The following is a 27,759-nucleotide window of genomic DNA, read 5'->3' as shown; positions in this document are numbered from 1 at the left end:
TCTGTTAGTTTTGTATCTAGTTTGATTCTTCTCTTTTGTTTTTCTATCATTTGTTTTTGTTTGTTTGTGTTCCATACTTCTTTCCTCTGTTGCTACCTTTTTTAAGTCAAGTGTTTTTGTGGTAGTTTTTTCTAGGGTGGTTACCATTAAGTAATGAAAAGGGTACCTACCATATTCATTGTAGTACCCTATCTTATAAGTATTTCTGCACTTCATCGTCCTTTGCTACTGTTAATCTCCATCCTCTCCCCCCTTTTTTTCCTTTGTTGTCACAGTTTAAGTTTGGTTTTATTGTGTTCTTGGTGGAGCTGTTACTTGTGGTGTTGTTTTCTTTTGTTCTTTGAATCTGGTTGGAAAACCCCCTTTAGTATTTCCTGGAGTGGGGGCTTTCTGTTGATAAATTCTCTCATCTTTTCTGAATTTGTGAATGTTTTTATATCTCCTTCATACTTGAAGGATAGCTTTGATGGGTATAGTATTCGTGGCTGAAAGTTCCTCTCTTTCAGGGCTTTAAATATTGGGGTGCACTCTCTTCTAGCTTGTAGAGTTTCTGCTGAGAAATCTGATGATAATCTAATGGGCCTTCCTTTATATGTTGTACTCTTCTTTTCCCTGGCTGCCTTGAGAATTTTTTCTTTGTCATTGGTTTGTGTCATCTTTATTATGACGTGCCTTGGAGTGGGTTTGTTGGGGTTAAGAAAACTCGGTGTTCTGTTTGCTTCTTGAATTTGAGGCTTTAGTTCTTTCCACAGGCTTGGGAAGTTCTCGTCTATTATTTGTTTGAGTATATTCTCCATTCCATTTTCTTTCTCTTCTCCCTCTGATATACCTATTATTCTTATGTTATTCTTTCTGATGGAGTCAGACAATTCCTGTAGGGCTTTCTCGTTTTTTTATTATTTTTGAGTCTCTTTCTTCTTCTCTCTGTTGTGCCTCAAGTTGTTTGTCTTCTATTTCACTAATCCTATCTTCAATCTGGGCTGTTCTGCTAGCTAAGCTATTTACCTGGTTTTTCAGTTCGTGAATTGAGTTTTTCATTTCTGTTTGATTTGTTTTTATAGTTTCAATTTCCTTGGTAATATATTCTTTGTGTTCATTGAGTTGTTTTCTGATCTCCCTATATTGCCTTTCTGTGTTTTCTTGTATATCTCTGAGTATTTTTAAGATTTCTATTTTAAATTCTCTGTCATTTAGCTCCAAGGCTTCCAATATGTTAAGTCTTTTCTCCATAGATTTTTCCACATCTATTTGTGTTACCTCTCTTTCTTTTGTATCCATAATATTTGATTTCCTCTTTCTTATTGGCATCTGAGGGTGGTCTTGTTGATAGCACTAATTAGAATTAATAAAGAATAAAAAGTAAAAAAAAAAAAAAAAAAAAAAAAAAAAAAGGTAAAACACCCCACAAAAAAAAACAGTAATAATTTATTATTTCCCCCTTTTTTTCTTTCTTCTCTTTCCCTCCTCTCCCCTCCTCAGGGAAATATCGTGCCTATAATGGAGGGCCTGATTTTGGGTGAAGAGTTCAAGGGGCAAAAAAAGGGGAGTAGGGACCTACTAAATGCAAAAAAAAAAAAAAAAAAAAAAAAAAAGGAAGAAAATCTTAGACAAGCATAAGATGATTTGCTTGTGAGTGATGGTCAACTAAGAGATATAATGAGAGGGATAAGAGGGAACCAGAAAAAAGGACAAAAAAAAGAATAATAAAGAAGAAAAAAATAAAAATGATAAGTAAAAATCTGTTGTATTAAGTGGAGCGAAGACTAAATACAATGGAGACCTTGGGTTGGGAGGACCCAAAATGCCACAAAAATAAACAAACAAGAAAAAAACAAAAACAAAAGCGAAAAAGAAAAATAAAGCCAAAAAAAGCCTTGAGTCCCAAATTAACTAATTTGTTCGTGATTGAGGATTAAATGGGATGAAACTAAAACGAGAAAAGAAAAAACGAATAGAAAGGAAAAAATAAGAAAAAGAGAAAAACGAAGGAAGAAATAAAAAAGGAAGAGAAAAAAACAAGATAAAGCAAAACAAAATAAAACAAAAGAGGAGAGAGTGAGAGTTAAGTGTTTTGGAGTATAACCTTAAAGGAGGGTGAGGATGAAGAAGAGAAATAAAATGTAACACTTATTGGTAGTGTAGTTCAAGAAAAGGGAAGCATAAGATGGGCAGAGAATAGAAGGACCGAGGTGGAGGAAATAAAGGCAATAAGATAGAAGAAACAAACAACAACAACAACAACAAAAAAAAATTAGTGGAACAAGTTGTAAAGTCTGTGGATTTTTCTTGATTTTGAGATGTTAACTTCTTCCTTTTTCTTTTCTCTCCCTCTTCATGGTCGGTGACTGTACCCCAGGCTCTGCCCCTGTGTCACACTTAGGTAGGGATTTGCAGTTGATGGGATTCTATGGCAATGTCATATAATTGGCTTTAGTCTTGCTGGTAGTCAAGGCTTGTTGGCGTTTGCAGGGTCCAACGATGAGAGAGTTTGCTTTCCTGGATTCTCTCTCCTAGTCCCCCCTTCCTGAATTAGCAGCCTGGTGATCCAGCTATAAGGCTGCAACTGCTTCTGCCTGGGGAGTAAGAGGCTCAAAGAGCTGGGAAATCCCCACTCTATCCCCACTCAGTGCAAGGCTTTGGGAAAGGCTCTGGCAGTCAGGGCCTCCAGTGTAATCAGGCGGGGGTGGGAGTCAATTGTTGTCAAGGTGACTGTTCAGCGCCTAGCATTCAGTTGGACCTCTCAACTCAGGCTTTCCACACTTTGTAGCCTGTTTCGGCTGGGAAGAAGAGGCACTAGTCTCTGCTTGCGACTAGTGTAGTATAGATCTTATTATCTGCCAAGTCCTTCTTGTTAGCGTTTATCCCTGAATATGGAGGATCTATCAATCAGAAGTTGCCCCCGCCCCTTTAGCGAGAGGCACTAAAAAATATCATGCCTCTTGTCTTGGGTCGCTGCACTGAGAGAGATCTTATCAATTAGAACCGAGGGTGCGCAGATTTCACGGGTTAAGCTAATTTCAGTGATTGGGTTGCAGCTGTGCTCCCGAAGGTATTTCAGGCTGCCTGCGCGCGCCCCTCCCCCAACGCTTGATTGTTAGCTTGAATGGCTGGGTGAGGTGCCCCGCCCACAGAGAGAATCTCCCAAGTAGGGAATACCGCCCTGGGGCCTCTCCCACTCCCCCCGGCTGCTGGCGGCTGGGATGCACCAGGCGCAGGATGATGGGGCACCCTGGGTGTGCGGGCCAGCAGGGCGCTCTGGGTGCGTGGAATGCCCAGGGTACACGCGCGAATGGGGTGCTCCGGGCACCAGTGGCTGGCGACTCTCACTCGCAGTGCGCGGGCCGCTGGGAACGTTAGCGGTGCTCGCTCTGCAAGCGGACCAGGCGCGCCGGCGGCTGCTCGCGGCGGCTGCTCGCGGCGGCTGCTCGCGGCTGCTCCCGGCTCCCGAGTGTGGGCTGACTCACCACAGGCGCACTTCCTCGCGGCTTGAATGAACGTCCCTGCGGTAGCTTCCTCCACACCCTCGTCTCTCAGATTCAAATGATAACAGTCCTTTCGCTTTCAGTTTTTGTGGAACTCCGGAATGCTCCGAGGATAAATTTTCCTGTTTCTAGTTGATAAATTTGTTGTGATTTTGGGGAGATCTGTCGGACGCGCTGCTCACGGCGCCATTTCTGTGACGTCACTCGGGTTTGCAGTTTTTAATCAAAGTTTATATGATGTTGTGTTTTTTGACGGAGGTGCATAGAAAGTTTTGCTAATTTTTTATACCAGTGTTGTGTTTCAGAAATTCTTGGAATCATGGTAGGCACTATATTACAGTATGTTTTTTCTGCTTTTGTTGTGTGCAAGGAAGAGTGACCCAAACATGAGTCCCATTTCATACCTACCTTTAAAAATTATCATGTTTTCTTTATAAATACTTTAGTGTTATTAAAAAATATGCACCACACTTTAAAGAAAGTTTATGAAAGCTGATAATATTCATATGTATGAATCAAATGCTATTTAGTATGTAATGTCACATTAAAAATGAGCAAAGTATAGCCTGACCTGTGGTGGCACAGTGGATAGAGCAGGTGTGGCCAACAGATTTTGCCCTGGGCCAGATTAGAAAGAAAACTTTTTTCATGGGCTGGATAAAATATTAAAATTAAAAAATGTTAAAGACCAAAATGATTTGTTTAAGTAAACAAAATTTTATCATGTAATTTGTTTATGAATAAATGTGAGTGAATGAGCTCGAAGGGGTTATATTGCAAATAAAACAATTATTTTGTTTTACAAACAGCCTGGACATGTTTTCAGTTATCAACTGCAGCTATTGTCTATGCATCAATGCCACTTGATTCAGCACACTTGACCACAAAAATAATGAATTGTTTGACCTTGGGTGTGCACTAGCAAGCCCCGCCTCAAAGAATGTGGGTTTCACATCGCTGCTAAACGTCAAACAGTTCATATCGAGTACAGATGAGTAGAAAAGTTGTAAATCTTTATAATGGAATTTTTTAAAAAAATAAAGAAGTATTGCAAATTCATTCGACCAATTATTGGAAGTTAACACTAGATTAGTCACATGTGGAATTCTTTCCCGCATATCACTATCTTCTTAAATATTTTGATTTCCAATAATCAAAGATGCTTCTGCTTCTGAGTAGCTGAGATTTTAAAGTAGCGGAGAATATTCAAAATTTAATTGCGGGCCGCATAAACTCAATGCGGGCTGGATCCGGCCCATGGGCCGTATGTTGGCCATGCCTGGGATAGAGAGTCGACCTGGAATGCTGAGGTCACCAGTTTGAGACCCCGGGCTTGCCTGGTCAGGGCACATATGGGAGTTTATGCTTCCTGCTCCTCCCCCTGTTCTTTCTATCTCTTCCTCTCCCTCTCTGTCTCTCTCTCTCTCTCCTCTCTCTCTAATAAAAATGAATAAATAAAATCTAAAAAAAAAGTTAAAAAAATGAGCAAAGTATAAGTCAATTATCCTTAATGATAGACTCACTATGATTACCCAAATGATTATAAGGTAATCTTATTATCAAAGTTTATGTGAACATAAGGAAGTCAGGCTTCTTGGAAAGACATGAGTAGAAACAAATCAGTTCTATTGAGTAACAGAAGAACCTCAATGCAAGTGATCTTTCTAAAAATGAGGATATAACTTTGTCATTCAGTTCACAACATTTAATTTGTACTTGCTATACATATTAGGGCTCTTCAGAGAAACAGAACGAATAAGATGTACATAAGGAAAGAAAGAGATAAAAAGAATTGGCTCATACAATCATGGAAGAAGGCAAGTACCAAGAGCTACAACATGGGTTGTCAAACTGGAGACCCAGGAGAGCTGATTTGTTATTCCAGTCCAAGTCCCAAGTCCTAAGAACTAGGAGAACCAGGAGAGAACCAGGTGTAGTTCTTGTTCAAAGCCAGCAGATCTGAGACCAAGGAAGAGCTGTTTCAATTTGAATTCGAAGGCAGGAAAAAGCTGATGTCTCAATTTGAAAGCAGTCAAACAGGAAGAATTCTCTTTTACTAGGGAGATACCCTTTTTGTTCTATTTAGACTTTCAACTGATTGGATGAGACCCACCCATATTACTCAGTCTACTAATTTAAATGTTAATATCATCCAGAAACACTCAGAATAATGTTTGACCAAATACCTGAGCACTCTGTGGCCCAATCAGGTTGCCACGTAAAATTAACTATCACACAGTATAATGAACTTTTTTTCTTCTTAATTTTTATTTTTTGATTTTAGTGAGAGAGAGAAAGGGAGAGAGAGAGGGAGAGATAGGAACATCAACCTGTTCCTATATGTGCCCTGACCAGGATTGAACCAGCAACCTCTGCACTTTGGGATGATGCTGTAACCAACCATACCATCCAGCCAGGGCATGAACTTTTATTATTTATATACTGAAAAGAAATAAATTTATATACTGTAGGCAAGACAAAAATAGTTTTCAAATGGACTTTCCGTAACTCACCTACAAAAATAGTGCCTAATATTTGCTAAACATTGAGTTACAGAAGTATTCACAGCTCACTGCGATGCAACTAAATGCCAAGCTTCATACTTTGAGACCTGATAGGTAAAGTCTTTGAAACTGCCTACTTTTAGGCCTGAAAAATCACACCTAGTTCCCTTTTGGCCAGGAGCTGGGTTGATTCCTCATTGGAGAGTTATATAAAAAGGACAAAGAGCAATCTATGTGCTGGAATTTCTGACAAAAGGTGAAAATGTCATATGTTGTAAATGTTATTTCAGAGTGTAGCTAGGATATGCAATTAGGTCAGATTAGGTCAGAACAGTCAAAGGATAGGTCAGAGTCAGATGTGTTTCTAAACGTCAATTAAAATAACCTGAGGATTTGTTATGAAAGCCTGTTTCTAAGTCTCACCCATGGAGATCGAGTGGTTTTGGGATGGCACATAAATACCCACTTAAAGTGAATATCTAGGTGATTCTGCTGCCAACAGAATCACTGGGCAACATTTTTAGAAACACTGTTTTATGTATGGGTGGCGAAAATGGAGTAAAAGTGAATATTGTCAAACACAAGAGCATCACATATACTAGAGGTATCAACTGACAAATAGAAGCCAAAGAAAATGGAAGAAGCCTCTCACCATCTGCCATCTTGCTAACAAAGAGGGAAAAGGGAGGAGAGATGCCTAAGTACTAATGACATTAATGAGAATAGGTACCACTTATTAACTCTTTATTTCACTTTATAATTTGATTCTCCTAACAATGCTAGCAGCCTCTGGATGGCTGCTTTTATATCCATTTTAGAAATCAGCCCATTGAGGTTCAGAGAGTTTTAGTCGAAAACTGCCACAGCCAGTAGGTAAAAATCAGGTTATAGTTAAAAGCCCTCACTCTGTGAAATAAGTGAATCAGAAAAAAAACAAGAACTGCAGGATTCCATACATTGGTGGGACATAAAAACAAGACTAAGAGACATGGTCAGGAGTGGAGTGGTTACGGGGGGTGGGGTGAGGGAAGGAGGGAGAGGGGGAGGGGGAGGGGGAGGGGTACAAAGAAAACTGGATAGAGGGTGACGGAGGACGAGGGTGACGGAGGACGATCTCTCTTTGGGTGATGGGTATGTAACAGAACTAAATGACAAAATAACCTGGAAATGTTTTCTTTGAATATATATACCCTGATTTATTGATGTCACCCCATTAAAATAAAAATTTATTTATAAAAAAAAAAAAAAAAGCCCTCATTCTGCCTGATGTGCTTTGTAATACATTCAGCCTCGTCTCTGGACCACCGTTAAGTGCATTTGGCTTCCTTCTCTTTATACTTCTGCTAGAACAATTCTCATAGAGCAGAAACCTAGAGGTTTAATTTGAATCAGTTTCAATGATTTTGGCCGTGTTTTTCTTCTTTCTCTCCTTCTTGCTTTCCTTTGTTGATCAAGTTATCCCATTTAGATTAATTGAACTTAAAATGTTAAGACTCCAGGATCAACGTTTTTGTTGGTTCATTTGTTTGTTTTAATAAAGTTGGGCCCTACTATAAGATTTGGCAAATTATAGCCTTTGTTTATTTGATTAGTGACTTGAAAATATTAATTGAGCTTTCATAGTTGTCAAGTGCCCTTTGAAGCTATTTCCTCATAGGGCTCTTGATAGCTATGGAAGTTCTATTATCATTTTCTAGCATGTATACAATACTATATATATATATACACACATATATATATACACACATATATATACACATAAATAATCTATTAACATGATATATAATAATAAATTAACTATATATCATCACCAGTTAATTCTTCTGAATAAATAATTAATATAACCTGACCAGGTAGTGGCGCAGTGGATAGAGCATTGGACTGGGACGCGGAGGACCCAGGTTCGAGACCCCGAGGTCACCAGTTTGAGCGCGGGCTCATCTGGTTTGAGCAAGGCTAACCAGCTTGGACCCAAGGTCGTTGGCTTGAGCAAGGGATTACTTGGTCTGCTGTAGCCCCACGGTCAAGGCACATATGAGAAAGCAATCAATGAACAACTAAGGTGTTGCAACAAAAAACTAATGATTGATGCTTCTCATCTTTCTCTGTTCCTGTCTGTCTGTCCCTATCTATATCCCTCTCTCTGACTCTCTCTCTGTCTCTGTAAAAATAAAAAAAATTAATATATAATTAATCAAACAACAGGTTGAAAGGTAGTTGATGTCATTATCATGAACTTTGTGGAGAAATATGTCCTGATTTTGAGCCAGAAAATATGTCAATTTCAAAGTTGTCAACTTATTTAAGTGGCTTTAGATAATTCATTTCAGCTTTTTGACTTTCGGTTTATTCATATGTGCTATAGATTTTATACTAATATTTTGCAGGTTTATTAAAAAAACAACAAATTATATAATTAAAAACATATAATAACTCTAAAGTACTGTAAGATGGTAGTAGGATTATCAATATTACACTAACAGATGTTATTTTAAAAATTCTTTCCCAGCGGGTGAATCCCAGGTGAGCTTAATTCTGAGATTGAGGATGGTAAACAAAATTTTCTTCCACTTTGTTCCAAAACAGGCTGAGGAAAGGGGACAAGCCAGAGGTAGCTTTGCTGAGCTGGCTGCCCCTAGTCTCAAGCTTAGCTAAGACTGAGGGCAGTACAAAGAAAAATAACTTCAGAAGGTTATCACATCTGAAACACAGTGTAACATCTGCATTCACCACTCTACATATTTGTGATTATATCTTTAAGATAATTCCTGGATGTGATATGACCACATCAAAACTTAATTGCTTCCATAATTGTGATAAATGTTGTGATATTGTCCTTGATAATGTTGTACCAATTTATATTCTTTCCTGTATGAGAATGTCTTTTACCAATATCTTTACTGGTGTGCTATCAAAATGGAAACTCCTGACCTAGGTAAAAAATGATGTATTAATTTGGTTTTTATTTAATTCATCTTATTATGAAGGAGTATTTTTTTATGTAAAAAAGCTGTATTCAATTTAAAATTTTTTATTGAATTTATTGAGATGACATTGGTTAATAAAATTATATATGTTTCAGGTGCATAATTCTATAACACACCATCTGCATATTATATTGTGTGTTTACCACCACAAGTCAAGTCTCCTTTCATCACCATTTATTGCCCCTCTACCCTTCATCTTTTTTACTGAGTTCCCAACCCTCCTCCTCTCTAACAGCAGTCAATCTGCTCTCTGTATCTATGAGCCTATTTCTGTTTTGTTAGTTTATTTTGTTGACTAGATTGCAAATATAAGTGATAATATGATGTTTGTCTCTCTCTGACTGGCTTATTTCACTTAGCGTAATACTCTCCAGGTCCATTTATGCTGTCACAAAAGGTAAGACTTCCTTCTTTTTTATGGCCAAGTATGAAAGTACCACACCTTTTTTCCCTACTATCTACTGTTGGGCACTCAAGCTGCTTCCAAATCTGGAAACAATGCTGCTATGAACATAGGGGTGCATACAGGGTGGGGCAAAAATAAGTTTATAGTTGTTAAGATAGAAAATAATACAATAAGTAATAAATAATACTACTACAAGAATAAACTCTGTGTTTCACATACTCAACATCTATAAAAGTGCTTTTGCCAACCCCTGTATATTCTTTTGAATTACTGTTTTGGGTTTCTTTGGATATGTTCCCAGAAATGGGATTGCTAGTTTGTAAGGCAGTTTCACTTTTAATTTTTTGAGAAAACTCCATACTGTTTTCCACCGTGGCTGCAGCAGTCTGCATCCCCACCAACAGTCCACATCCTCATCAGCACTTTTTAAAAAAATTTTATTTATTCATTTTAGAGAGGAGAGAGAGAGGGAGAGAGAGAGAAAGAGAGAGGAGCTGGAAGCATCGACTCCCATATGTGCCTTGACCAGGCAAGCCCAGGGTTTTGAACCGGCAACCTCAGCATTTCCAGGTCGACGCTTTATCCACTGCACCACCACAGGTCTCATCAGTACTTTTTGATTGATTTATTGATGATGGTCATTCTGACAGGCATGAGGTGATATCTCATTATGGTTTTAATTTACATCTCTCTGATGATTAGTGACATTGAGCATTTTCTCATATATCTATTTGCTAACAGACTGGGCAAGCCTCATCACAAAACATGGAATACAGTCAAGTACTTTGATGGAAAAGGGTAACATTTTGTCCCCTACTTTTAATTTTTGATATTGTCTTTCCCTACTGTAAAGCCAGTAACCACGGACACCATCACAGCTCCCTGGCCCATGCAGGTTCGCATTGGATTCGGACAGTCGGTAAAGAAACAACGGAGCCAAAAATTGATGGGCCATCGTCTTTAATCCTAGCTTGCACCTGGTGGGCAAGTAAAAGCACACACTGGGCTCCAAAACCCACTCACATTCAGTGCTCACAAAGCTACTGAGTTATTCGAGTTTCCTAGAATCAAAGGTTTCTAGCTCACCAGACTTTATTCACCTCTGTTCCCCATCTCCTTCCTTCTCCCTGCACAAACTCTGCACAAATTGGCTTCTCACTCAACACTCCACCATCTTGGCTGCTTCTCCTGGCCTCCTCCATGTGGCCTTTCTCTGCTCTCCTCTCTGCTCTCTCCTCTAATGCTAATCTCAGGAACTAAGAGAGCAAGCTCCCGTTCTGACCCCATTTTATAGTGTAGAAATCAAAGCCTTTAATCCAATGTTGGGTGGATAAAATGTATTATGCTCACTTTGTTAAAGAGGCCGTTGCCCAGGTGATATTAATGTGTTTTGAGAATCCTTGTAGCCTGGGGCTTGGTTTTGGGATTAAGCCTTTCCCACCCTTTTTGATGTGGGGTGGTACAATCCAATCATGCCTCAGAGAAGTGACTTTACTAGAGACTTCCCTATTTTGTATATTGGATTAGAGGTTGTGAAGCTACAATATAAAATGGGGGTAGAACAAGAGTTTGGCTCTCGGTTCCTGGAATAGCATTAGAGAACAGAGCAGAGAGGCCACGTGGAGGAGGCCAGGAGAAGCAGCCAAGATGGTGGAGTGCTGAGTGAGATGCCAGTTTGTGTAGAGTTTGTATTTGGGATAAGGAAGGAGATGGGGAACAGAGGTGAATAAGTCTGGTGAGCTAGAAACCTTTGATTCTAGGAAACTCGGATAAGTCAGTGGCTTTGTGAGCACTGAATGTGACTGGGTTTTGGAGCCCAGTGTGTAGTTTTTTACTTGCCCGCCAGGTGCAAGCTAGGATTAAAGACTATGGCCCATCAGTTTGTGGCTCCATTGTTTCTTTACCGACTGTCCGAATCCAATGCGAACCTGCATGGGCCAAGCGGCTGCCGTGATGGTGGCCCTGGCCCTGGCTGCTGGCTTTACATTCAATATACAAAATAGGGAAGTCTCTAATACAAAATCACTTATCTGAGGCATGATGGGATTGTACCACCCCACATAAAAAGGGTGGGAAAGGCTTAGTCCTAAAACCAAGCCCCAGGCTACAAGGATCCTGCCTGCCCACAGCCAGCCCCCAACACACATTAATATCACCTGGGCGACAGGCTTCCATGTGGGCAGCGCCATCTTTAACAAAGTGATCATAATATATTTTATCTGCCCAACACCCACATTCTGCCTTTCTACTCAGTAACTCCCACTATGCTGAGGTAATAACATCTCATCCTACCTCTCCATTTGGAAATATTTTTATACCATCTTGGTTAGGAAAACATATAGTTAGCCTAATGTTTAAAAAATATGCTCATCATCTTGAAAACCTAATCAATTCCAAAGTACATTTTGGTTTTCCCTGTTGCCCCTTCCTAAAAAATGAGTTCAGGACAACAGTATTTTTCCTTATATAGTGGGCTGTGATATTTTTTTTAAGTAAAGAAATAAAGAAAAATCTTTAAAATTCTGTTAGGTTATAGTTTGTATTAACTGATAGTACCACAGAGAGATACATCAAATCCATGAATATAGAGGATATATCATATTGAAAGAAGTGTAACATTAAATGTTAGCTTCTTATCAACACCTTACATTTCAGATTAATTAGCTGGTCAGTGTTTGATGATCAAATTTAATATATCTTTTCTCTTCTTAACTGGCTATGATCTTTTATTCTATTTTTTGTAAAAGATTTTATTTATTGACTTTAAAGAGGAGAGAGAGAGAGAAGGTGAAGGTCAGGAAACATCAACTCATAGTAGTTGCTTCTCATGTGTGCCTTGACTGAGCAAGTTTGGGGTTTTGAACTGGTGACCTCAGCCTCCCAGGTCAATGCTTTATCCACTGTGCCACCACAGGGCAGATAATGATCCTTTATTCTTTGTAGAGGCCCTGAATAAGAATTTAGAACAGGGACAGTGTTCAGTGCCCTGAGGCAAAGGCCACAGTTGCTTTACTGACAAAAGTACTGAACATTAATCAATAGGTGGGGACATGAACTACTGCACTTCCCTTGCCCTTTAATCTTCTCTAAGGAAGTTCCCTTTCCTGACTTCCTCATTTTCTTTTCCTCATTCTCCTCTTGATTCTTAACTTTCTCATTCTTGTCCCTGTTTCTATAAGGACTGGGGCTCTGGACCATCTCATAAAACCTGTATAGGAGATTGTGGGGCAGTCACTCCTGGGTCTCTTGGTGTACACCATGTAGTCTCTATGTAGTCACTGTCTTCGTGACCTACTTATAATAGGACCCAATAATAATTCTTGATTATTTCATAGCTGAATACCTCACTCCTGCCTTCCACATAACCTATCTCCTTCGTTTTTCCTCTTCTAATTTCCTTAATGTAAGGCCAGTATCTATGGCAACCATCACAGCTGCCCGGCCCATGCAGGTTCGCATTAGATTCGGACAGTCGGTAATGAAACAACAGAGCCAAGAACTGGTGGGTCATTGTAAAGCCAACAGCCGTGGCCAGGGCCACTATCACAGCAGCCCGGCCCATGCAGGTTCGCATTGGATTCGGACAGTCGGTAAAGAAACCATGGAGCCAAAAACTGGTGGGCCATAACCTTTAATCCTACCTTGCACCCGGCGGGCAAGTAAAAATACACACTGGGCTCCAAAACCCAGTCACACTCAGTGCTCACAAAGCCACTGATTTATCCGAGTTTTCTAGAATCAAAGGTTTCTAGCTCACCGGCCTTCTTCTCCTCGGTTCCCCATCCCCTTCCTTATCCCAGATACAAACTCTGCACAAACTGGCATCTCACTCAGCACTCCGCCATCTTGGCTGCTTCTCCTGGCCTCCTCCACGTGGCCTCCTTTAGCTGCTGGCTCTACTCTCTTTGCTCTCTCATGCTAACCTCAGGAACCAAGAGCCGAGTCCCGTTCTGCCTCCCTTTTATAGTGTAGAAATCCAAACCCTTAATCCAATATACATAATAGGGAAGTCTCTAATACAAAGTCACTTCTCTGAGGCATGATAGGATTGTACCGCCCTACAGCAAAAAGGGTGGGAAAGGCTTAATCCCAAAACCAAGCCCCAGGTTACAACGATCTCCAACACACATTAATATCACCTGGGCGACTGCCTCCTCGTGTTATCTTTAACAAAGTGAGCATAATACATTTTATCCGCCCAACAGTCATCATCTTTAATCCTAGCTTGCACCCGGCAGGCAAGTAAAAACACACACTGGGCTCCAAAACCCACTCACATTCAGTGTTCACAAAGTTACTGACTTATCTAAGTTTCCTAGAATCAAAGGTTTCTAACCTCACCAGTCTCACTCATCTCTGTTCCCCATCTTCTCTCTGCACAAACAGGCTTCTCACTCAGCACTCCACCTTCTTGGCTGTTTCTCCTGGCCTCCTCCACGTGGCCTTTTTCTGCTCTCCTCTCTAATGCTAATCTCAGGAACCAAGAGAGAGCAAGCTCCCGATCTGCCCCCATTTTATAGCATAGAAATCAAAACCTTTAATCCAATATACAGACAAGGAAGTTTTTGATACAAAGTCACTTATCTGATGCATAATGGGATTCCTCATGAGAGTGCACCACCCCACATCAAAAAGGGTGGGAAAGGCTTAGTCCTAAAACCAAGCCCCAGGCTACAAGGACCTTTCCTGCCCACAGCCCACCCCCAACACACAATATAATTATGCCCATTCCAAGCATAAGGGCAACTAATATCATCACCTGGGAGATGGGTTTCCACGTGGGCAGCGCCATCTTTAACAAAGTGAGCATAATATATTTTATCTGCCCAACACTCAATAACTGTTTAATCATATTTGCTCTCAGAGAGCTAATGCTCTTCACATTTCTCACTCATTAATGCTATAAAGAAAGACATGGGTATTGGCATTGCTGCAAGTTTCTGGAAATTGGGTGTGTTCTCTGTATTTATACTTTCCCAGTAGCTATGAGGGGAGTATTTTCTTGATGATAAATTATTTTAAAAAGTCATTTCCTTTGTTTGTGTGTTTATTAATATGAAATAATATGAAGATTGAGTTAGAAAAGTACATTTGATAAAGTGTACTTCAAATGAGATATCAGGCATAGTTTGTTTTGATAGGATGATACTGATCATACTGGACTGTAGGAAGGTCCAAGCATGTGCATAAATGACAAGATGCATTTGGAATTTGATATTGCAAAGAGAAACAATAATGTTTTGAAATCTCAGTGTATGGCTAGTGGCCGCCACAATTGTGGCCATGCAGGTTCTCATTGGATTTGGGCAGATAGAAAAGAAACAGTGGAGCCAAAAAATGGTGGGCCATTCCGTTTATTTAAGTCTTATACCGGTGGACAGCAGGCAGGCAAGACTGCTTTCCTCTTGTTCAAAGTTCCCAGAGCCCTGACACATTCTCCGGTTGCACAACCCAGAAAATCATCTCTGGTTCCTCCTGGAATCAAAGGCCCCCACCAGCCTCAGGGGAGCTTACAAAGCCCCTCAGCTCCAGTTCCACACTTGTACTCCTCTTCTAGAAAAACCCAGACTGAGGAAAAAGAATTCCTTCTCCAGCAAACATTAGCAATACAATGGTCCCTCCCAAGCAGGAAGGTAATCCACAATTTGCAATCTGCATCCTGAGGACAAGCACCACAGCCCTTCACAGACTACATACACATGGTGCTGCCATGGCCAATGCAAAATATAAGTGAGCAAACTTAAGAACACATTATACAAACTTATTTTTCCAACACTCAAATAATGATTTTACATCTGGTCACACTTCAGTGTAAACAACAGATAGTTTAGACAAAACAATATTTTGTCTGATTGAATATTGTTCTAATATAAATATTAAACTAATACCAATGGTTTGGGTTTCAGTAATCCAACATGCATTTTATTCCATATATAGTCTTTTATAAAATATTATTCTCTAGTTTGATATTTTGTTCCCAGTTTTCTTCATAGTGATTTCTAATGTGTAAAGCCAGTAGCCACGGCTACCATCACAGCTGCCTGGCCTTTGAAGGTTTGCATTTGATTTGGACAGATGGTAATGAAACAATGGAGCCAAGAACTGGTGAGCCATTAGCTTTAATCCTAGCTTGTACCAGTGGGCAAGTAAAAACACACACTGGGCTCCACAACCCCCACATTCAGTGCTTACAAAGCTACTGACTTACCCTAGTTTTCTAGAATCAAAGGTTTCTAGCTCATCAGCCTTATTCACCTCTGTTCCCATTCTCCCTCTCTCTGCAAAAACTGCACAAACTGGCTTCTCCTTCAGCACCCTGCCATCTTGGCTGCTTCTCCTCTCCTCCACGTGGCCTTTCTCTGCTCTCCTCTCAGCATGGGCTCCTCCAAGAACGTAATCACTCTTCCCAGGAACAATGTGATCTCTCTTCCTTTTAAAACCTTTGGCAAGAAAATCCTCCCCCAACACACATTAATATAATCACGCCCATCCCAAGCAGGAAGGGCAACTAATATTACCTGGGTGATGGGCTTCTATGTGGGCAGTGCCATCTTTAACAAAGTGAGCATAATATATTTTATCTGCCCAACAATCCACCCCTATGCTCACTTTACTACTCACAATCTACACCACTGGCATTCCTGTGCAAGGAAATTAGGCACATTACACAAAATACAACATGACAAATCATACAATTTCAACAATTACAAGGATACATTGAACCAGTCTCTGAGCACTTTGCCAAAAGTGCAAAATGTCCTCGAACTTCTCTCTAGCCATGGGAAAAGCTTCCTGGGGCAGAAGGAGGGCCTCCAGCAAAGCCACCCCCACCCCCATCAGGGTATTTCACATTGTCCAAAATCCGTAGGTCCATCCAGCAAAGGAGCCAGTGCCCACTCTGGTCATAGTCCAGGAATCAATCCAAGCACATGGGACCTCAGCCTCCCCCCTCATCCCTGCTGTCCTGGCAAGTTTTATACTGTCCCAAAGAGGAGCACGTGGCCATAGCAGTCAGCATTTCCATCTCTGCTCCAGAGAGCATGAGGGCATTCATCCCTATGTTCCAAAATCACAGACCTACCAAGGGCATAGTAGGTAAGCCTTGCTGCTGGGTTCTCACCTTTTGGAGACTGTGGATTGCAACTCCAGACTGATTCTCCTCATCCTTCAAAGAGGAACTGAAAATATCAGCTCCTGCTGCCAGCCTTGTAGCCCCGGGCCCAGCCTCAGCCCCGGCCTGCCACTGCTACTGGCTCTCCACAATGTCCAGGGAAATCTGCAACTCATGAGCCTGTGATTCCTTCTCCATTGGCTGCTCCATTTCCAAGCAAATCTCACGAACCTGGTTGGCCTCCTCTAGTGCTTGCTCCAGCTCCAGGGTCAGCATCTCTTTCTCTCACATTTGCTCCAGCTCCTTCCACTGCTCAGTTTGCAGGTCCCAGGCAGCCTCTTCCACAGAGCTCTTGGCTTCCTCATGCCTGGCTGTAAAAGTCAGCCAGCCTACAGCCCCCAAAAGGACAGCCATAGGGAACCATAACAGCAGCCAGTGCTCTACTCCACCACTCAAAGGTGGTGGTGGCTCCATACTGAATTGATCCGAATCCTGCCACAGAATATGCCAAATGTAAAGCCAGTAGCTGTGGCCACCATCACAGCCACCTGGCCCGTGCAAGTTCGCATTTGATTCAGACAGATGGTAATAAAACAATGGAGCCAAGAACTGGTGGACCACTAGCTTTAATCCTAGCTTGCACACGGTGGGCAAGTAAAACACACACTGGGCTCCAAAACCCACTCATTCAGTGCTCACAAAGCCACTGACTTATACTAGTTTCTTAGAATCAAAGGTTTCTAAGCTCACCAGCCTTATTCACCTGTTCCCCATCTCCCTCTCTCTGCACAAACTGGCTTCTCCTTCAGAACCCCGCCATCTTTGCTACTTCTCCTCTCCTCCATGTGGCCTTTCTCTGCTCTCCTCTCATCATGGGCTCCTCCTAGAACATAATCACTCTTCCCAGGAACAATGTGATCTCTCTTCCTTTTAAAACCTTTTGGCGCGAAAGCCCTCTCCCAACACATATTAACATAATCACGCCCATCCCAAGCAAGAAGGGCAACTAATATTATCACCTGGGCGACGGGCTTTCATGTGGGCAGCGCCATCTTTTTTTTTTTTTTTTTTTCATTTTTCTGAAGCTGGAACCGGGGAGAGACAGTCAGACAGACTCCCGCATGCGCCCGACCGGGATCCACCCGGCACGCCCACCAGGGGCGACGGCTCTGCCCACCAGGGGGAGATGCCCTGCCCATCCTGGGCGTCGCCATGTTGCGACCAGAGCCACTCTAGCGCCAGAGGCAGAGGCCACAGAGCCATCCCCAGCGCCCGGGCCATCTTTGCTCCAATGGAGCCTTGGCTGTGGGAGGGGAAGAGAATGACAGAGAGGAAGGCGCGGCGAAGGGGTGGAGAAGCAAATGGGTGCTTCTCCTGTGTGCCCTGGCCGGGAATCGAACCCGGGTCCTCCGCACACTAGGCCGACGCTCTACCGCTGAGCCAACCAGCCAGGGCGGCAGCGCCATCTTTAACAAAGTGAGCATAATATATTTTATCTGCCCAACACAATGCAAAAGTGCAGCCTCTGGGTAGAGTTCATTGGCTAGCTAACTTAGCTACTTTTTCCAAATTTTAGGTTATTGTGCAAACAGTATTTAAAAGACCATAGCTACATCTAGGAATGACTAACTATCTGGAAATTCAACAAACACAACAAATTTGACTTATGTAAGTGGAAATACTCCTTGTTTTTCTTTCTTTTTCTTTTTTTTTTTTTTTGTATTTTTTTTTCCTGAAGCTGGAAACAGGGAGAGACAGTCAGACAGACTCCCGCATGCGCCCGACCGGGATCCACCCGGCACGCCCACCAGGGGCAACGCTCTGCCCACCAGGGGGCGATGCTCTGCCCCTCTGGGGTGTCGCTTTGCCACGACCAGAGCCACTCTAGCGCCAGGGGCAGAGGCCAAGGAGCCATCCCCAGCGCCCAGGCCATCTTTGCTCCAATGGAGCCTCGCTGTGGGAGGGGAAGAGAGAGACAGAGAGGAAAGAGGGGGGGGGGTGGAGAAGCAAATGGGCGCTTCTCCTATGTGCCCTGGCCGGGAATCGAACCCCGGTCCCCCGCACGCCAGGCCGACGCTCTACCGCTGAGACAACCGGCCCGGGCACTCCTTGTTTTTCAAAAGGATAATTTGTCCAGCATACTAAAAATTTGACAGTAGAAGGTCCTGTCCGTTTGAATGAACTGAAATCTTCATGTTTCAGATTATATCTGAACATTATCTGTGGCGAAGGGGACCTTTTTTTGTCCCAGCTCCTTTTCTTTTTTCTTTTGTCTTACCTCCTGTCACAACAAGATACTGATTAGAGAAATTCTTTCATCATATACTGATTCTACAAGTGAGCTCTTACAATGTTCAAACATAACATATAACCCTAAGGAGCATAATTACTGTATGATAGAGGCAGTCACAGGAAGAAGTCAAAGTAGTGGAGGAGCTCCTTAGGGAGCCTGTCAGTCTACCTTTAAATGGAGGCCTTGACCGAGGAAGCAGTGGTCTTAGTTCCCTGAAAAGCCCAAGGGAGGCTTCTTCCAAGGTCATGAACATAATGATTGCTGTGGATTTTCTGGCTATCTTTGTACAATATTTTGTCTATTATTGAGGCTCTGAAACTTTGAGATATGTTCAATACAATCTGTTTAAATGAAAAATAAGAGATGATGAGTAAAAATGTTTAAATGAAGCAATGTCAGTAATAAGTGTTTTTTTTTTTTCTTCAAAGTTTGGCCAAATATAATCCCTGAGCACTCTAGTCTTCGGTATTTAAATATGAACACTAATCAGTACTAATTCAGGCAGAAATTTTCAGAGTTATATCTCTGGCTGTATCTGATATGATATTGCCTAAAAATGATGAACTGCCAATGAGTTAGGAAAAAAGATAGATGTCTTAAAGAATCTCAGTTTAGGTCCTGGCCGGTTGGCTCAGTGGTAGAGCATCAGCCTGGCATGCAGAAGTCCCGGGTTCGATTCCCGGCCAGGGCACACAGGAGAAGTGCCCATCTGCTTCTCCACCTCTCCCCCTCTCCTTCCTCTCTGTCTCTCTCTTCCCCTCCCGCAGCCGAGGTTCCATTGGAGCAGGGATGGCCCGGGCGCTGGGGATGGCTCCTTGGCTTCTGCCCCAGGCGCTAGAGTGGCTCTGGTCGCGACAGAGTGACGCCCCGGAGGGGCAGAGCATCGCCCCCTGGTGGGCCTGCCGGGTGGATCCCGGTCGGGCGCATGCGGGAGTCTGTCTGACTGTCTCACCCCGTTTCCAGCTTCAGAGAAATACAAAAAAAAAAAAAAGAAAGAAAGAAAGAAAAAAGAATCTCAGTTTAATGGGACTGCCTGTCTTATAAAACTGGCACTAAGAAAGAAAGCCCAGTGGACAACCATTTATTTAGGCATAAAAAAGCAACAAGTAATTGGGAGTTAAATATTTTTGTATTTTAAAGAATTATTACATTGACAAAATAAAATGATTATAATTACTGTGGAATATTGGAACTGAATTAAGCTAAGTACCTGCTCTATTCTGACTAAATGGGTATGTCTTGGGGCATTACAGTATATTGAAAATGATAGTGGCAGGTCTTTTTTAATTATTAATTTATTATGTTTACATAGATTCTAGTGTCCCCCTGAATACATCCTCCCCTGACCAGTGTTCCCCAGTACATCCTCCCTGTCCCCCTCCCTGTAGCGCCCTCCTCCTTCCCTCCAGGATTTGCTTTACTGCTCTCATCCCATCCTATCTCTCTCTTATCCCCTTTCTCTCTGTCTGCTTTAATTCTGGATTCTTTGATTCTGCCTCTGTCTCTATTCTGCTTCTCAGTTCATATTGTTCGTTGGATTCCTCAAATGAGTGAGGTCATATGATATTTTTCTTTGTCTGGCTTATTTCACTTAACATAATAGTTTCTAGGTCCATGCATGTTGTTGCAAAAAGTAATATTTCCTTCTTTTTCATGGCCCCATAGTATTTCATTGTGTATATGTACAACTGCTTTTTAACCCATTGATCTACTGTTGGACACTTGGGCTGTTTCTAGATCTTTGCTATTGTAAACAATGCTGCCATAAACATGGGGGTGTATTTCTCCTTTTGAATCGTTGATGTGGTGTTCTTGGGATATATTCCTAAAAGTGGGATGGCTGGGTCAAAAGGCAGTTGGATTTTTAATTTTTTGAGGGACCTCCATACTGTTTTCCACAGTGGCTGCACCTGTCTGCATTCCCACCAGCAGGGCAGGAGGGTTCCCTTTTCTCCACATCCTCGCCAGCACTTACTCTGTGTTGTTTTGTTGATGAGCGCCCTTCTGACTGGTGTGAGGTGGTATCTCATTGTGGTTTTAATTTGCATTTCTCTAATAATTAGTGATGTTGAGTATTTTTTCATATGTCTATCGGCCATGTGTAGGTCCTCTTTGGAGAAGTGTCTATTCATTTCTTTTGCCCATTTTTTGATTGGGTTGTTTATCTTCCTGGTGTTGATTTTTACAAGTTCTTTATAGATTTTGCTTATTAACCCCTTATCAGACGTATTGTCAAATATGTTCTCCCAATGTGTGGTTTGCCTTTTTATGTTGTTTATATTGTCTTTGGCTGTGCAAAAGCTTTTTAGTTTGATACAGTCCCATTTGTTCATCCTGTCCTTTATTTCCCTTGCAGATGGAGACAAATCAGCAAATATATTGCTGCGAGAGATGTTGGAGAGCTTATTGCCTATGTTTTCCTCCAGGATGCTTATGGTTTCATGACTTACATTTAAGTCTTTTATCCATTTTGAGTTTAGTTTTGTGAATGGTGTAAGTTGGTGGTCTAGTTTCATTTTTTTGCAGGTAGCTGTCCAATTTTTCTAACACCATTTGTTAAAGAGACTGTCTGTACTCCATTGTATGCTATTACCATCCTTGTCAAATATCAATTGTTCATAAAGGTGTGGGTTTATTTCTGGGTTCTCTGTTCTGTTCCATTGATCTATATGCCTGTTCTTATGCCAGTACCAAGCTGTTTTGAGTACAATGGCCTTGTAGAATAACTTGATATCAGAAAGTGTGATACCACCCACTTTAGTCTTCTTTTTCAAGATTGCTGAGGCTATTCGTGTTCTTTTTTGGTTCCATATGAATTTTTGGAATATTTGTTCTATAATTTTGAAGTATGTCCTTGATATTTTCATAGGAATTGCATTGAATTTATAAATTGTTTTGGGTAATATGAGCATTTTAATGATGTTTATTCTTCCTAGCTATGATACAGTATATGCTTCCACTTGTTTGTATTTTCCTTGATTTCTTTTATCAATGTTTTATAATTTTCTGAGTACAAGTCTTTAATCTTCTTGGTTAAATTTACTCCTAGGTATTTTATTTTATTTTTGTTGCAATATTGAAGGGGATTGTTTTCTTAATTTCTCTTTCAGACAAACTATTGTTAGTGTATAAAAATGCCTCTGATTTCTGAGTATTAATTTTATGTCCTGACACCATACTAAATTCATTTATCAGTTCCAGTAGTTTTTTGACTGTGACTTTAGCGTTTTCTATGTACAGTATCATATCATCAGCAAATAATGATAGTTTTACTTCTTCTTTTCCAATTTGGATGCCTTTTATTTCTTCTTCTTGTCTGATTGCTGTGGCTAGGACTTCCAGAACTATATTGAATAAGAGTGGTGAAAGGGGGCACCCCTGCCTTGTTCCTGATCTTAAGGGTATTGCTTTTAACTTTTACCCATTGAGTATGATGTTGGTTGTGGGCCTGGGCCTGTCATAGATGGCCTTTATCATGTGGAGGTATGTTCCCTGTATTCCCACTTTGCTGAGAGTTTTGATCATGAATGGGTACTGGATTTTATCGAATGCTTTTTCTGCATCTATTGATATTATCATGTAGTTTTTATCCTTCCTTTTGTTTATGTAATAAATCACATTGATTGATTTGCAAATATTGTACCAGCCTTGTCTCTCTATAATAAATCACTTGATCATGATGTACGATTTTTTTCATGTATTGCTGGATCCGGTTTGCTAATATTTTGTTGAGAATTTTAGCATTTAAATTCATCAGGGATATTGGCCTATACTTTTCTTTCTTTGTAGGGTCTTTACCTGGTTTTGGAATGAGGATTTTGCTTGCCTCATAAAAGGAGCTTGGAAGTTTTCCCTTCTCTTGAAATAGCTTGAGAAGGATAAGAATTAGTTCTTCTTTGAATGTTTGGTAGAATTTTCCTGTGAAGCCATCTGGCCAGAACTTTTGTTTATTGGGAGTTTCTTGATAACTATTGTTGTAATCGGTCTATTTAGGTGATTATATTTTTCAAGGAATTTGTCCATTTCACTAGGTTGTCTAATTTTTTGGCATACAGTTCTTCATAGTATTTTCTTACAATCTTTTGTGTCCATTGTTACTTCTCCACCCTCATTTCTAATTTTATTTATTTGAGTCCTCTCTCTTTTTTTCTTGGTGAGCCTGGCTAAGGGTTCATCAATCTTGTTTACTTTTTCAAAGAACCAGCTCTTGGTTTCATTGATCCTCTGTATTGTTTTTTTAGTCTCTATGTCATTTATTTCCACTCTAATCTTTATTATATACTTCTTTCTACTTCCTCTAGGCTTTACTTGCTGTTCTTTTTCTAGTTCTTTTAGTTGCAGGATTAAGTTGTTTATTTGAGCTTTTTCTAGCTTCTTAAGATTTGCATGTAATGCTAAGAATTTCCCCCTCAGGACTGCTTTTGCTGTGTCCCACAGATTTTGAGTTGTTGTATGCTCATTTTTATTTGTTTCAAGGAAATTTTTGATTGCTCCCTTGATCTCATTGTTGATGCATTCATTATTTAATAACATGCTGTTTAATTTCCAAGTGTTTGAGTGTTTTTCAGTTTTTCTATTGTAGTTGATTTTTAGTTTCATGTCATTGTGGTCAGAGAAAATGCTTGATATGGTTTCAATCTTCTTAAATTTGTTGAGACTCGTTTTATGCCCTAATACCATGATGGCAAACCTTTTTATAAAAACCGCCCACTTTTGCAGTGCTGGTCAATCTGGTCCCTCCTGCCCACTAGTGGGTGTTCCAGCTTTCATGGTGGGTAGTAGTGAAGCAACCAAATGGCACTGCGATTGGCCCATCATGAAAGCTGGAACACCCACTAGTGGGCAGGAGGGACCAGGTTGACCAGCACTGCAAAAGTGGGCGGTTTTTATAAAAAGGTTTGCCATCACGGCCCTAATATGTGGTCTATCCTAGAGAATGTACCATGTGCACTTGAAAAGAATGTATATTCTGCTGCTTTAGGGTGAAAGGTTCTGAAAATATCTATTAAATCCAGTTGATCTAGTGTTTTCCTTAATTCTGCCCTTTCTTTGTTAATTTTCTTTCTTGAGGATCTATCCATTGATGTTAGTAGGGTATTGAAATCCCCTACTATTGCTGTTGATCTCGCCCTTTGTATCCCTCAAAGTCTGCTTTATATATTTAGATGCTCTTGTATTAGGTGCATAGATATTTATAATGGTTATATCTTCCTGTTGGATTGCTCCCTTTATCATTATGTAGTGACCTTCTTTATCTTTCACTATAGTCTTTGTTTTAAGGTCTATTTTATCAGATATAAGTATTGCTACCCCAGCTTTTTTTTCATTTCCATTTGCATGAAATATTTTTTTCCATCCTTTTACTTTCAGACTATGTATATCTTTTGTTTTGAGGTGGGTCTTTTCTAGATAGCATATGTATGGGTCCTGTTTTCTTATCCATTCAGCTACCCTATGTCTTTTGATTAGAGCATTTAATCCATTTACATTTAAGGTAATTATTTACAGGTAGTTGTTTATTGCCATTTTTTCTTTAAATCTATATTTCTCTTTACACACACACACACACACACACACACACACACACACACGCACACACACACACTATGTCCGTAAAGTCATGGTGCACTTTTGACCAGTCACAGGAAAGCAACAAAAGATGATACAAATGTGAAATCTGCACCAAGTAAAAGGAAAACCCTCCCAGTTTCTGTAGGATGATGTGGCAGCATGTGCGCATGCGCAGATGATGACGTAACACTGTGTATACAGCGGAGCAGCCCACGGCCATGCCAGTGGAGATGTGAATGGTACAGAGGAAAGTTCAGTGTGTTCTGTGGCTCACTAAATTCGAATCCATGACCAAAGTGCAATGTGAATATGGCTCATTTATAATGAAGCGCCACCACATAGGAATAACATTATTCAATGGGATAAGCAGTTGAAGGAAACTGGTAATCTAGTGGAGAAACCCTGTTCTGGTAGGCCATCAGTCAGTGATGAGTCTATAGAGGCTATATGGGATAGCTACCTAAGGAGCCCTAAAAAATCTGTGCATGAGTCCACATCAAACTGCACTGAATAAGTATAAAACTGGGAGAGTTTTTCTTTTTTTTGGTGCAGATTTCACATTTCTATCATCTTTTGTTGCTTTCCTGTGACCGGTCAAAAGTGCACCATGACTTTACGGACACACTGTGTATATCCCCCCCCCCCCCACACACACACACACTTTGTTCTGTGTACAGCAGGTCCCTTAACATTTCTTGCAGCATTGGTTTGGTTGTGATGAATTTCTTGATTTTTTTTTTTTTTTTTTGTCTGGGAAGCTTTTTATTTCTTCTTCAATTTTAAACAATAGTCTTGCTGGATAAAGAAGTCTTGGTTGTAGGTTCTTGTTTTGCATTACTTTGAATATTTTTTGCCAATCCCCTCTGACCTCAAGTGTTTCTGTTGAGAAGTCAGATGTCATCCTTATGGGTGTTCCTCTGTAAATGATTAACTGTTTTTCTCTTACAGCTTTTAATATTGTTTCTTTATCTCTTAGCTTTGGTATTTTGATTATGATATGTCTCGGTGTGGGTCTCTTTGAGTTCTTTTTTAATGGGGTTCTCTCTGCTTCTTGAACTTGTGTGACTCTTTCCTGTATCAATTTAGGAAAATTTTCAGCTAAAATTTCTTCAAAGAGCTTCTCTAGTCCTTGTTCTTTGTCTTCTCCTTCAGTAACACCTATTATGCGGATATTGTTTCTCTTAATGTTGTCACAGAGCTCTCTTAGAGTTTCCTCAGAATTTTTAATCCTCTTCTCTTTTTGCTTTTATGCTGCCATGCTTTCACTTATCTTGTCCTCTAAGTCACTGATTTGATCCTCTGCTTCATCCAGCCTGCTTTTAATTCCTTCTAGTGTAGTCTTCATTTCTGATATTGTGTTTGTCATTTCTGTCTGGTTCTTCTTTATGATTTCCGTGTCCTTTTTTATGTTTACAATTTCTTTATTGAGGTGTTCATTAAGTCCAACCATTGTAGCTTTGAGATCCTTAAGCATCCTAACAATCATTATTTTATACTCTGCATCTGATAATTTGATTACTTCTGATTTCTCCAGAAATTTTCTGAGGATTTATCTTGTTGAAGCATATGACTTATGCTTATCTGCCTTCCCATTTTTTCCTCTGTATGACTTGTAGGCTTCTTCCAGTTGTGATCTCCTTACCTAGTAGAGCCGCTTTGAAATCTTGATTTGTTTGTTTTGTTATCAGTTTTCTTAACTCGGTGGTAATCTTGTTTACTGATCTCAGCAGGGGGCTTATTTGAAAGTGTACCCAGGAATGCGGTGGGTGTAAACTCTGAGACTCTGCCAGCTACTCTCCAAGGGTGGGGTGCTCTCTCAGCTTCAGTAGGGGGAGGTGTATCTCTGATCTCCATGGAGACCTACGTTTCTGCTCCTCCTTCCCACTTCCTGTTTTTAGCTGTGTCTTTTTGTGCTGATTGGAGCTGGAGAGCTTTCTGGAGGTGGGTCACCCAGAACCACTTTAGGCTTGTGCCCTTTCCCCAGCTATGGCCGCTTCCGCACTGGATGAGTCAGCTTCTCAGGTCATCTCATGCATTTCTCTGCCTGTCACCATCTGTCTCTCTCTCCCTCTTTTCCTTTTGGAAGAGAAGCCTGTCCTCTCAGCCCACCTCATTCCCAGGTGCCCAGGCAAGTGGCTGTGAGCAATATTTTCTGCTCTTCTCCTTGATATGAGAGCCCTTCTTGGCTCTCAGCCTCACCCCCCCTTCACTCTTGGAAACAGGGGAGCCCACCGGACTCTGCACTCCCTACCAGGCTCAGTATGGCTTCTTCTTTGCTACTTGGTGTTTGAGACCTGTTCTTTTAGTCCAAAGTTGTTTTTTCACGCTGATTGTTCCTAAATTAATTTGTAATCCAGTTTGGTGGTGTGACTGGGAGTCTGTGTGTCTGCCTACTCTGCTACCATCTTTGTAGCTCATGGCAGGTCTTGAAGCCAGACACTTCTCCACCCATAACCCTCCAATGGTTCATCCCTCTCAGTATAAAACCCAAAGTTCTATATGGCAGTGTCTCAAAAATTTAAATAGAATTGCCATATGGCCCAGCAATTTCATTTCTGGATATATACCCCAAAGAACTGAAGGCAGAGACTTGAACAGATATTTGTACACTAGTATTTATAGCAACACTACTCATAATACCCAAAATGTGGAAAAAAGCTCCACAAATATCCATTAATGTATGAAAAGATAAACAAAATGTGGTATATCCATACAATACCATAGTATTTACCTTATAAAGAAGGACATTCTGACATATACTACAATATGGGTGATCCTTGAAGGTATTAGGCTCTAAGTGAAGTCACTCATGAAAGAACAAATACTGTATAATTCTATTCTATATAAGGTGCTTAGAACAGTCACATTCATAGAGACAGAAAGCAGAATGACAGTTGCTGGGGACAGGGAGAATAAGAAGTTAGTATGTAATGGTATGTTTATTTGTTATGGCTGCTGTAATAAAGTACCATAGATTAAGTGTTTTAAACTACAGTACAAAAATTATTTTCTCACAGTTCTAGAAGCTGGAAGTCCAAGATCAAGCACCCATTAATGATAAAAAAACTCTCAGAAAGTGAGACTAGAGGGAACATACCTCATCATAATAAAAGCCACATGTGACAAACCCATAGCTAACATTTTACTCAATGGGGAAAAACTAAAATATTTCCCTTAAGATTAGGAACATGGCAGAGAAGTCCACTTTCATTGCTCTTATTCAACATAATACTGGAAGTGGTAGCCACAGCTGTCAGATTTTTAGAGATACAAAATTGAGTTTTTTAGAGATACAAAATACAGAGTTGAGCTGCTGCAATGACTTCTTTAGTGAAGTGATTTCCAAGAACTGCTACAATTATTAACTTCTATAGTAATTAAGATGTAGCATCCACCATGGAAGAG

At 40.7% G+C, this 27,759-nt stretch overlaps 1 protein-coding gene across 1 annotated transcript in view; it reads right to left on the bottom strand.

The window, feature by feature from the left end:
• Positions 1–27,759, bottom strand: part of CTSB (cathepsin B) — a 698,317-nt gene that overhangs the window by 170,449 nt on the left and 500,109 nt on the right. The gene's annotated exons all lie outside the window — the stretch shown is intronic.

Source organism: Saccopteryx leptura, chromosome 1 (assembly GCF_036850995.1).
Source record: "Saccopteryx leptura isolate mSacLep1 chromosome 1, mSacLep1_pri_phased_curated, whole genome shotgun sequence".
NCBI classification, from domain to species: Eukaryota; Metazoa; Chordata; class Mammalia; order Chiroptera; family Emballonuridae; genus Saccopteryx; species Saccopteryx leptura.
This window is presented reverse-complemented; position numbering and strand designations above follow the sequence as displayed.